The 7,145-nt window shown below is 43.2% G+C and overlaps 1 pseudogene; it reads left to right on the forward strand.

The window, feature by feature from the left end:
* The first annotated feature begins 512 nt into the window (after positions 1–512).
* On the forward strand, positions 513–5,159 carry LOC136534077 (selT-like protein; annotated as a pseudogene).
* Positions 5,160–7,145: the final 1,986 nt, after the last annotated feature.

Below are 7,145 nucleotides of genomic sequence, written 5' to 3' on the forward strand. Positions count from 1 at the left end.
AAATTAGCTTACCAGACTCAGATCAACTTGACCAAACATCTTAGACTTCCAGAAAGCTCAGCATGCTCAAAGCGACCATTGTACTTCACTACTCCGTCTACTCGATCGCCATCACCAGGGAGGCCGGAGGGAACAGTAGACGAAGTTGCAGGGATGGTGGGCCACGGGCCCACAGCTCATCATAGCGAAAGGGTCCGTGGCAACTGACAATATGGTCGTCACTCATCAAGTAAAGACGGACGAAGTTGCACGGCTAGCCCATCTCTGCATGTTCCTTGGAAAAGAACTGGACTTGGGCTTTTTTGTGCCGTTAAACCTAACGGCCCATCCACTCTTGCCAAAGGCACGGCCTTGCCCGTGCGGCACAAGCACAACCCGATCGAGCCATCGACACGACGCATCGAATCGCTGTCCGCCAACTCGCCATCCAAATTCCGACCCTGACGCCGGACGCCCCACCCTCCACCAAGGCACCAAAGATGCCGGGCGTCTGGTACTCCCACTGATGAATGGGACCCACATAGCAGGTTGGAGAGGAGGTTTCCTCCCTGCGACTGCGAGACTGCGACCCTGCCTCCTTCAGCCCGCGTCTCGAGAGAGACGGAGACCGAAGACGCCCAGCGGCCCAGGCAGTAGCAGAGCCAAGCCGTCCTCCGCCGCGACGCGCCATGGATCGCGCGCAGCTGCTCCTTGTCGGACTCCCGGCCTTCCTCTTCTTCTCCGACCTCACTCACATCTTTGCGCCGCCGCCTCCCCACCTCCGCCACCCCCATCACCACCCTCCTCACCACCACCACCCGCATCCGCCGCACCATCCCCACCCGCCTCACCACCACCCGCACCCGCCACACCACCACCAGCACCCCGACCCTTCTGCGGCAATCATACAGGTAGTTCATGAACCCTAGCTGCCCGGAATTCGAGTCGCGACCGGGTCTCCGATCTGGTTGGCGAACTGGAACTGATGTGTTGTTTCGATGCAATTGCAGGAGCCCGTGTGGATGGGGCTGGATTCGGCAGCACAGTGGAGCTGCAATTCTGTGCCTCCTGCTCGTACAAGTGAGCTCGCTCGTCCAGTGTGTCTTGGGGTTGCGCGTACTGGTGGTTGTTTGCTTAATTCCTTTGGTTATTTGTGTGTGGACCTCTTTTGAACCTCGCCATTAACGTTTGATGTATGAGCATTGGAATGTCGCGTGCTTTCTGCAAATAACCATACTTAGTTGCAGGCTTACAGTGGGCTGTTCCACCTGGTTTCATTGTTGTCTATAGCTTCCAGTGGGCTTCAGGCCATGAGTCTACTTGGTGCTTCAATTATTTGTTTTGGCACGGGGAGGGGTGGGGGGAGGGTGCCCAGTTTTGCCTCCACGGGCATGATTTGAATTGCATTTTTTTTTGAAACAAATGATTTGAATTGCATATGGTTGGTTATTTGGCAGTTGTCACACCTATTCACTGCTAGCACCAGTGAATGATGAATTTATGACTGTTGTGTGTTCATGGATGGACTAACTTGCTGTTGTGGTATTTTATCACACACAACAGTTGGTAACTTAACACCAAATCAGCTTCTTACATGTAGTACGTTAAAATTATAGCGGGGAACTGGGGAAGGGATAGGTGTCAGTCACTTGTTCTTCATGGCTGTGTTAATTGTCTGATGAAGACCTTAAAAAGAACAAGAAAGATTGAAAGAAGAGGATTCAAGTGAATGAAAAATATTTAGGGCCTGTTTGGCAACTTAGCAATCTTTTTACAGCTGAAATTTGTTATACCTGTAATTCCTTGTGCACTACATGTATCCATTTCTGTCTATTATTTGCTGTTTGGATTGCCGAGAGGTAGAAAATAACCTGCGTCCCGGCCTTATAGCAGCTAGTGAAAAACAGACAGTAAAAGCAAACGATGATGACCAAAATAGTGTCAGGAACAATTATGTGAAATTGATGTCATTTTGGGTACATATGGAATTCCCAGGAGCTAGCAAGGTCCCCTATCAATATGGTACTGGAGCTCAGAGTCAAAACATTCATATTGGAGCTGAAGTTTTCACATCAGAACATAAAATTGGATATAACGGAAGAAAATTCAGACATAAGCGAAGAGCAAACATATTAGAAAAGAGCATGGGAGCATGAAACTGAGCGGTGGTTTTGGCAGAGGGCCTGAGTCGCTTGCAGGTTGCAGCTCACCATGAACAAGGACCACACATAGATGGTGGCCGCCCTGCTCTCTTGTTGTGTTGCATGCGATGGTGCCATGGTCTGCAGACACAAGCTGTGGCAGCATCCCCGTCCATCGCGCTGGCTGCTGAGGTCGCCTGGTCCAACATCTTCATCTCCATAGTTGCCGAACTTTCTCACGTCCTTCCTGTTCTCACAGTGCGTCCTTGTGTTGGCTACTTGGCTGCGATAGCCTTGGCATCTAGAGCGTTGTGGCAACATGGAGAAATTTGTGTTTTTTGTCTAAACCGGTGGTAATTTCTTTTGGATTTCATTCCATGCACACACCTTTTTACAAGTTCGGATGTAAAATTTTATGGGCATGTATTTACAAGAGTTTTAGCTCCAAAACCAACCTTCCAAATAGCCTCTTACTCTTTTCTATTTTTGGATTTGGATTTACATTAAGTTTAAACTATCAGTGATGACACCCTTTCTAGTCGTTGCTTTCTGAAGTCAGCAAACTTGCATCCCTAGTATCCTAAGTACTGGAGGTCAGCTGTTTGATGACAGTGCGTGGACGTGAATGATTCATTTTGTATGAGATGAATAGATGATATTTTGTGTACTGGATTGTAGACTTAATAGCTTGAGTTAACCTGGTTCTTAATTTGTTATCTTGTTCTTATCTTTAAATTTAGAGAAATGCATCTTTTATGTAAATCTTGTCCTCATGTTACTGCAACAGCATGTGCTATCATTTGAAAATTCTTCAACAGTCCTACTTATCTTATATGATTTGCTTTATTGTTTATTGTTATTCCCAAGCCAATACAGAATTTTAAAGGTATGGTGAATTGGAGATCAATTTGAGTTGACCGCAGTAATTCTGCCAGGCTTGATTTTACAAACCAGATTTTTGACGTATGTCATGCTTTTATGGTAATTAGAGCTGAGGGCAGGATAGTTGATAATTAGACAAACACCACTCCGCAATTTCAGTGCCTTATAAGTTTTGTAACCACAAAAGCAGTGATACATTCTAAAATGAAACTCCCTCTAAAAGCTAACTTGATGCGTATATGTCTTGCATTTTCATCCACAAATATCAATTGTAATGCAAGGGAACTATGAGGTCTCCTATCTTGTCAAGGACCTGGACTGGTATAAAAAGGTGCCACCCTAGTGAAGCATTTCAGGATATTAAACTGGATTGAAAATGAATTTTATAAACATGCGATCTTAGCTAGCACTTAAGTAGTTGGCTTGAGATTTATGGGCCAGAAGATTGGGTGAAGAAATGGCTGACATTGAAAATTTGTGGGGTGGCCCTACAGAAAAGAGTAATGTTTTAGGGTGGTATAAGCGGAGGTGAAATAGCGGTTTCCTGGATGCATGTTCAATTTTCAACTGTACTATCACAAAAGTGCTATGTTTTTTGTTCTCATTGGAAGGAAGGTGTCTACCTAATCTAATGCACAGCACAGCTACTGGTGCCTCTAGATTTTCCACAACTGAGCTAGCACTGCTCCGCCGCATCATTATGCTGCTTTACTCAGACCACGTGTTGTTGCTCGCTCCATTATCTAGCCTAGTGTCACGAACCAGGAAAAAACTCTTTTAGGAGTGAAACTTAATAAGTGAAGGAATCATGCTAAAGGAAAGTACATCTTTCATGCATAGAAGTTCAAAACCTATGCTTTACATCTACATACTTCCTCCGTCCCAAAATAAATAACTTTCTGAGGTTTAAATTTTTTCCCAAAAAATAACATTCTATAAAAACATGGGACACTGCCGCCTAATGCGGAAGCTAATCATGGGTACATGTAAATGATAACTGCCAAATCTAGGAGGTATCCTCCGGGAAAGGAAAGGAGATGAGCTGCATAGTCTTTTGGCAGCGTCATTAATCTGTCAGAAAATTTTGAGAAAGTTGTTTATTTTGGGACGGAGGGTATACATGTTATTCTGATTTTTTTTTTTACATTGTAGGGGAACTGCAGTGACCATGAAGCGCATGCTGGAAACCTCATTTCCTGGCATTCATGTTATCTTGCAGAATTATCCTCCTCCATTCCCCAAGCGTGTACTCAGCAAAGTTATCCCAATTGTTCAAGTTGGAGCCATTGCAACAATACTGGCTGGTGACCAGATTTTCCCAAGGCTTGGAATGGTTCCTCCTCCATGGTACTACTCACTTCGCGCCAATAGATTCGGAACCATGGCAACAATCTGGCTATTTGGCAATTTTGCTCAGTCCTTTCTACAAAGCTCTGGTGCCTTTGAAGTTTACTGCAATGGAGATTTGGTATGCTTCCTATGTTAGATGGAACCTTATGTTTTTCCTTTGTGTTGATTTGATGCAAAATGCTTTATATATCAGGAGTGCCCTCTGTTTTGAAAAAGGATGAGTTAGTTCTGTCTCTAGGATTACTTATGTGTTATGTCGCAAATTTTATTGTGAAGTTACAACGTTTTTGTTTCACCTTTTCTTCCATGGCATCCTTTTGCCCTCCTAGATGACAGCAGGATTTTAAAACCTCTGCATCCCTTCATTATTTTACTGAAATCACTTCCACTTTTCAGGTATTCTCAAAACTTGTTGAGCAGAGGTTCCCTAGCGAGTTCGAGTTGCGGGACCTTATTGGCAGCGACTGCCGGAGTCTCCATTTGGGAGGAATCTGGGGAAAACCTTGACTTAGATGACGACCCCAGAAATCAAAGCTCAGAATGCCACAATTTAATCTGTTGCTTTTAAGGTATTATGAGTAGATAGTAACTATTTTGCGTTGATCTATCGAGGCTGCACAGCTTGTCTGTAAACATAACTTTCCAGCTTGTATAATGGATCAACGGATCACCTGACATGAGACGGTGACCAAAGTACTACAAACTCTAATGAGTTATGACATTGGGACGGTAAGGATATTGTGATGGCCTGATAGCTTCTGGGAGATTTGTAAGTATGTTGGTCAGATCACTACCTCGACCACTCTATTTGCATGATCTGTCATCGCATTGAAAAGGTGTATTATTTGGCATTGATCTCGATGTAAAGAAACAATGTTAGCATTGCCCCATGGGGATGATTAAACGAACGAGATGTAAAGTAACAATGTTAGCATTGCTTCATAATAGGGGAAGATAGGAGCTGAACGCCTGCATCGTTGACATCGAGAGCTCATTAAATCTGTTTATAAGGGAAAAACACAGGTTATCACTGTGCTTGAGGCCTTTGACGCAATTGTGCCCTGAAGGCAGCTAGTGGTGGTTGACGGACCCTTGCTCACCAGGACTTCTAAACGCATCTATCGCTACATATTTAGGCACGAAGGGCGAGTTGCCTATAAAGTTGATTTTGCCTGGTCTGGCAAGGCAAGTTTAAAATTATGTTTGGATGGATGCATGTGCCTGAGAACGCTAACTAAAGTAAATTGATTTTGGATTATCTAAATAAGACCAGTGTACATTATTATAGTTTGCATATTGAGATAAATTGTTTGTATTAGTCCTTTTTCTAAGTTCAGAAGATTATTTAAAATTATTTTTTTGCTATATTTAATTAGAGTAAAAGCATGATAAATTATAGTAAATAATTAATTTTAGCAAGCTGTCTTGTCAAGTCCGCATAACCATGTAGTTAATTAAGAAAAAAGAGATAAGATGGAACTTGTCCCAGGCAGCTGTTCATCCAGGCAATTGGAGCCCTTTGAACCAAAAGCCGAAGAGTTACGCATGAAGAGCTATTGATAGTATGATCATAAATTACAAAAAAAAAAATAGCACATAAGGCATTAACATCAGGAAAAAATCTTATCCTAACACAAACTAGTTAATTAAAACATTTCAGAATAAATATTTAAAAGCAAAGGAACACATTGTCGTTTTTTTTTAAAACGAAATAATCAATAAGGCATTGTTTTTTTCGGAAAACAATAAGGCACTACTTGTCATGAATATATGTTGGTAGCTTACAATAACCACAAATTTGTGCCAATAACTTATCGCCAATCCATATAGCTAGAAACGAACACAAGAACACATGCAGTTTCAAAAGAACGCCAAATAGTTTATTAACAAGCTATAGTTTGTATTAATTAAAACAAGCCATATAGCATCGCCTCGCTGCCTGCATGTGATGCCCCTATAGAGCTCAGTTTTTTTACTTCTTTTGGTCTTATAGCAGGTCAGGTTTCTCATACCGATCTCAATAATATAACAGGACCGGTTCAGGTTCAAAATAAGGCGTCACCACAGAGCATCATTCAGAATTGTAGCTGTTCTGTGCTGAGCTCATAACAATCCATATAACAGAATAACATAGGTAATACAAAAGGAAATCTTCCATCAGGGCAGCTTCCTACAGACAATTAACCAAACTTGCAATCTGCATATACTCTGCTAGCCTTCCTGGCTGCGAAGCCTAGCAAGCTTGTTTGTGACCACAATGTCAAGCTGTGCAGCACGTTCCGCTATGTCCTTGCGCAATTTCATTGCTCCATGTGTGCATGATCACAGACGATTCTTTTTTACATGTTGTATTAGCTTTGTCCTAAGTCAAATGTGAAAAATAGCTTACATGTGTGCAATTTCATTACAATACTACTGCCGTTCTTTTTTACATGTCAGTATTAGCTAGGCCTGTGCACGGATCGTGTTATCCACCCAATCCACTCATCTAAAGCCCACCCAAACCATGATACAAATCAACATATGGATTGGGTGGATATGGGTAAGTACCCATTTGACCCATGGATTTGCTCAACGGACAGAGTCGCTCATGTCAACGACGTGGTGAGGCAGGTGCAAGAGCGAGGAGAGGCCCCACCTCACATCACCATGATGGACCGAGTAACCCACCCAATACGGTTGAAACACACGATACCCAGGCCAAACAGTAGGGAGTCCCATGGTGCGGAGTGTGCCTGTACTGGGTCACACGCACATTGGATTAGGTCGGAGTGGCGGGCCGGCGGCACACCA

Source organism: Miscanthus floridulus, unplaced genomic scaffold, assembly GCF_019320115.1.
Source record: "Miscanthus floridulus cultivar M001 unplaced genomic scaffold, ASM1932011v1 os_1469, whole genome shotgun sequence".
NCBI classification, from domain to species: Eukaryota; Viridiplantae; Streptophyta; class Magnoliopsida; order Poales; family Poaceae; genus Miscanthus; species Miscanthus floridulus.